This window comes from Apodemus sylvaticus, chromosome 3, assembly GCF_947179515.1.
Source record: "Apodemus sylvaticus chromosome 3, mApoSyl1.1, whole genome shotgun sequence".
Taxonomy (NCBI): Eukaryota; Metazoa; Chordata; class Mammalia; order Rodentia; family Muridae; genus Apodemus; species Apodemus sylvaticus.
Genome location: NC_067474.1, coordinates 7,660,161 through 7,665,910, shown reverse-complemented (window position 1 = coordinate 7,665,910; position 5,750 = coordinate 7,660,161). Strand labels below are relative to the sequence as shown.

The 5,750-nt window shown below is 40.2% G+C and overlaps 1 pseudogene; it reads right to left on the bottom strand.

The window, feature by feature from the left end:
• Positions 1–381: 381 nt before the first annotated feature.
• LOC127679751 (cell division control protein 42 homolog) lies at positions 382–961 on the bottom strand (annotated as a pseudogene).
• Between the last annotated feature and the right edge of the window lie 4,789 nt (positions 962–5,750).

Sequence of the window (5,750 nt, the reverse complement as noted above, 5' to 3'; positions counted from 1 at the left end):
GTTGGGGTTTGAACTTCAAAATTTTCAGTTTTTTCAAAGGGTTTTAATGGTAAGGATAAAGAACTGTTAGTTTCAACTTGATAATTTTGAGAATTGTGTCAAATATTATATTCATTGGCTTGGTGAGAAATTAATTGACACTGGAACTTTTAAGTCAAAAGCTATTTTGTGCATGTAATCACAATGTATATCATGATAAATCTACTCAGACTATAAATAAAACAAGTTATGTTTCCTCTGCTCTCATAATAATTTTCTCAACACAACTTTTATGATTTTTTTGTAGAAATGAATTTTTATTTTTAATCTTTAGCTTGATTTAAACATTGCTTTTAGTATGATGACAATACCTGCTATACAGAACGGACTCTGGAGATGTGTTCATAGTAGCACACATCTGTGGTTTGTCTTCCAGTTATGGAGGTTTGGAGGCTCTGGGGCAGCCAAGATTGCTTCATCAAACACATTCTTTAGGCCTTTCTGTGTGTGTGGGAAGAGCAGTCCACATACTTGACAGCCTTCAGATCCTGAACCAAGTTTTTAGCAGTCTCTGGAATAAATAGGCTTCTGTTTTCAGTTTCTCAATAGTAGAACAGTCATCTCTGAGACCCATTTGGGTCCCAATAAGCAAGAAAGGAGTTTTTGGACAGTGGTGAATTATCTCAGGTACCCACTTTTCTTTTATATTTTCAAATGAGGATGGAGAGACCACTGAGAAACATACTAGAAAAACATCTGTCTGTGGATAACTTAGTGGCCATAGTCTGTCATAATTCTCTTGCCTTACAGTATCAAAAAGTCTAAGAGTATATAGATCTCCGCCAATCATAATTGTGACTGCATAGTTGTCAAAAAGAGTTAATACATGTTCCCTTGGAAATTTGTTTGCTTTGCAGGATATCAAGAGACATGCTTTACCAAGAGTTACATCATCACCAACAACACACTTAATTTTCTGCATTGCAGAAATAGTTTTGAATCCACTTTTAATATTTCAAATTAGATGTTGACCTCAGCTTTTCCACTTTTGTGATCTCAAAAGGCCTGGGGAATTTCCTCATATCAGCAACAAACAAGCAAGCAAGCAAACAAACAAACAAACAAAAACTGTTCCACAGTGGACACAATTGGTCACAGACTCTTCAGTTCAGTTTTGATGCTCTTACTTGGAAAGAGCACCAGATTCTGAAGGTTGAGGTCTTAGTCCTCAGTGCTTCCACCATTTCATTTGAACTGGGAAAGCCTAGACCTGAGATCCACTGAAAATTAGAGGTCTCTTGACCTGTTTGTTAGAGTACGGTTGCAATAAATCTCCAACCTCAATAAGCGCATGCAAGGAAAGCCTGTATTGGGCAGATATGCCTCTACACCATTTTCTTCCCCAGCTATGAAATCCCTGATACTTGTAGATTCTCCAGGCCATGAGCTTCTGCTCCATCTTCCTTCCATCTTCTCTTCCTCTGTCCTCCTCCATCTGCTCCATCCTTCGACTCCTCCTCCTCCCCTCTTGCCCAGAAAACCCGCCTCCTCATTTTTGCCCAGTGATTGACTATTTGTCATCTTTGTTAGCCAATCAGATAATTAAGGGAAATTCCTCTGCAGAGTGGTTCACTAACTTAGTAACACTATTCTTACAATTACTGACTTATTATAAAGGATATTTAAAAATAAGCAGCTAGATGAACAGGTATATAAGTCATGGTGGGGAAGTGTCTCAAATAGGAGTTTTTGTTCCCAGGGAGTTAGTGTGGGTCACCTTCTCAGCATATGAATTTATTGCTTCCCTTACTTAAAGCCTCCAGGTGTTTAGCTACTTAGAAACTCTTCAAACTTGTTTGCTTAGGGTTTTATGTGGTTGGACTAAAAGAAGATGATCTCATGCTAATAAGTCAGCTCAGCAAGGCCACTCAGACTCTTCTGCATTATTCTACAGGATATTTGAAGCTCTTTCTAGTTTTGGTATGGTTTAGACTTTAGCACACATCTTTAATCCCTCTGGCTGTTTCGAATACAGACGTGCACTTAGTACTCACCTTTAATGCCAAACAATGAAGGTAAAATTAATTTTTAGAAGGATGGACCACGTTTGAAAGTGATGTCTAATTGGGTGACAGAGAGGTGACATATGAATCAGAAAAAGATTTGACAGACTAGGATCTGCCCAACTCTCATGAGAAGAGAGAGGAGAGGGAAGCTATTTAAGGGAGAGACACACAGTAGAGGAAGAAGAGAGTACAGTCTAGGAGTACAGTAGAGTCCATGGAGAACTGTACAGTAGAGTTGAGAGGAAGAATAGAGTCGCACAGAGAGGGAGAAGGAGGCAGATTTACCAGGAGAGTTTTAGAGAACAAGCTAGGCATAGGTAAAGACAGAACAAGCAAGAGAAAGAGCCAGAAGACTTGCAAAGATTGTTAGAATTAGTTTGAGGCCAAGTGGACCAATTTAGAAGCCAAGAGAAGCCAGATTGAATCAGTCAGCTGGGAGAGGAGTTTGAGCCAGAACAGCTGAGTTGAATCAGCCAATCAGAGATCAAAAAGAACAAGAAAGGGTGAGTTTATTCAGCAGCAAGTCTCAGAGGCTGGAAGCATACAAGGCCCAGATAAGATTGTATGGAGGCTAGAAGCTTCCAGGTGAGCAGACACAGGCAGTGAGTCTCAGAGACTATTACAGCAGGAGAATAAAGTTTACTTTTACAGCATTCCTTCCTTGTAGGTATGCAGCAGCACTCCTGAAATCAAGTTACTCAACTACTAGACAAGAAAAGATAGATCAGAAAGTTCCTTCCTTCCTTCCCTCCTTCCTTCCTTCCTTCCTTCCCTCCTTCCTTCCTTCCTTCCTTCCTTCCTTCCTTCCTTCCTTCCTTCCTTCCTTCCGTCCTTCCTTCCTTCCTTCCTTCCTTCCTTCCTTCCTCTTCTTCCTTCCTTTTCTTCCTTCCTTCCCTTTTTAATTCATTCATGTGTGTATGTGCACGTGCATCATGTATGCACCTGTGTGTTTATGTGTGTGCTTGTATGTGTAGGTACATGTGTCACACCACACATGAGTTTAGAGTACAAAGTTTAGAGTGTCCTTCATTTGTAAGTCCAAGTGTCTCTTGCTGTTGTGCCTGTGTGATACATGTGCGCATGTGAGATTCTAGTTAGGCCTCTCCTTCTGCTCCATTTCATTGTAGGAGCGCTGCGTTACAATGCAAGCCATCCTGTCTGGAGTTTTATATTCTGGTGTTTTCTTTTTAAATATTCTAAATATTAAACTCTGCTATTCTGGCTTATACAGAAAGTGCAAGCACCTACTTGCAAGCCCAGAACATTTCTTTAGGACTGACTACAAGATAAAAATCATGGAAGATTAAAGTTTATGTACATGCTTTAGGATAGAGAAAATTCTAGTTTTAAGGGTTTGCTCTAAGAGGGAGTTATGAACTCCTTAAGTACTCATGATAGAAACCAGAAAATGTGTATCTTTTTAAAAAACAAATATCTATCATGTATACAGTGTTCTGCCTGTATGTATGCCTGCAAGCCAGAAGAAGGCACCGGATCTCATAGATGGCTATGAGCCACCACGTGGTTGCTGAGAATTGAACTTAGGACCTTTGGAAGAGCAGCCAGTGCTCTTAACCACTGAGCCATTTCTCCAGCTCTGAAAATGTGTATCTTAATATCATGCATAGTAACTGTACTATAGTATAATTGTTATTATGTAAAAGGCTCCATGCTATGATTTTTCTTCAGAAATCTTCAATGCAAAGTGAATGCTTCATAAAAAAATATTGAGAGAATTTTTAGTTTTGGTTGTATGTTAGTTTCTTTTCCTGTTGCTGTGGTTGAATACTCTGATAAAAGCAACCTAAAGGAAATGTTTTTATTTTTGCTAATAGTTTGAGGGTATAGCTCACCCAAAGCGGACATCTCAGTAGCAGGACTACTGCTTATGACATTATCATCATCCCCTTTAAGTCTCAGGGGACATCATAGATGAGGATGTGTGAAGAATGGGAGAGGAGGATGGGAGGAGCGCCAGGAATACTGTTTGGGGGACATGGTGTGACTGTAGCACCCGTGAACTCACAGCAGTAGTGGTTGCCTACACAAGACCTGCTCAACACTGGGCCCATCAACACTGCATAATGGAAGGGATGGTCATCCTCTGTTGTTTCTCTAGCTTTGAAAGGACTGATATTAACATCTTACTTAAGGCTAATGACCTAACAATCATTTATTCTGATTACCTTAATCTCATAACTCATTATTATGAGTTTCTTCATCCACTACAAAAAGAAACCTATCTGACTAAGGCTGAGAATAGCACTAATCAAGTACAGACACAAATGTTTAGCAGCTTGATACCACATCCACTTAGCAAAACACCCCAGGGCCTAGGATCTCCCTAGCTGAGAGCTTTTGACCAGTTTACTGTACAAGGCATGCTTTTTCTCCAGTGGAGTGGGTCCAAATTCTAATCAGAGAATGATTGATTACCCCATAACAGTCATGCCACGAGTGCACAAGTGGGTGCATCTTGCCTCACAGCGTGGCATTGTAGGATTCAGCGTTCATAGCTAAGTCAGGCCACGGATGACTCTTCCTCCCAGGGGCTTTCCTAGCTGCATAAAACTCCTTCCTTACTTCACTGATTCTTTGTATATTTTATATTTTCATTGTATTAATTCCTTCCCTGACCTTACTTGTTTCTTTGCATCTACTTATTCTATATTCTTCATTTACATTTCAAATGTTGTTTGCTTTCCTGGTCAACCCCCCATCCCTGAAAGTCTCATACCTATCTTCCCTCCCCCTGTTCCCCAAACAACCCTCTTCAGCTTCCCTGTCCAAGCATTCCCCCCACATTGTGGCATCAAGTCTTTCCAGGACCAAGGGCCTCTCCTCCCTTTGATGTCCAACAAGGCCATCCTCTGTTGCCTATGCATCTGGAGTCATGGGTAACTCAATGTTCACTCTCTGGTTGATGGTTTTGTCCCTGGGAGCTCTGGAAATACTGCATGGCTCATATTGTTGTTCCTCCTGTGGCACTGCAAACCCCTTCAGCTCCTTGGGTCCTTTCTCTAGCTCCCCATTGGGGACCCTGTGCTCAGTTCAGTGGCTGGCTGAACTGTATTTGTCATGGCACTGTCATTGTACTGGCAGTCCCGCTCTGTATTTGTCATGTACTAGCAGAGCCTCCCATGCGACAGCTATATTCAGCTCCAGTCAGCAAGTACTTGTGGGCATCAATAATAGAGTCTGGGTTTTGTAACTGTATATGGGATGGATCACTAGGTGGGGCAGTCTCTGGATGGTCTTTCCATCAGACTCTGCTCCACACTTCATCTCTGTATCTTCTTCTGTGGGTATTTTTTTCTCCTTTCTAAGAAGGACCAGAGTATCTATACATTGTTCTTCCTTTTTCTTGAGCATCATTGGATATGTGAATTGTGTTCTTGTTTTTCTAAGGCTTTAAAATCCAGTTATTAATCTGCGATGCTCTGATTTTTTAAATTTAATTAGTTTTTTTACTTATTCACTTTACATCTTGCTCACTGCCCTGATTTGTTTTTTTTTACATGTAGGAACTTAAAGCTATACATTTTCTTCCTAATTCCTCTAATTCTATCCCACAGTTTTAGTATGTTGTGTTTTCATTTTCATGAACTTCTAGAAACCTTTATATTTTGTGATTTCTCAGAAAGCTCATTTATTATTCAATAGTTTTGTTCAATATCCACGATTTTGCATTTGTTCTATAGTTCC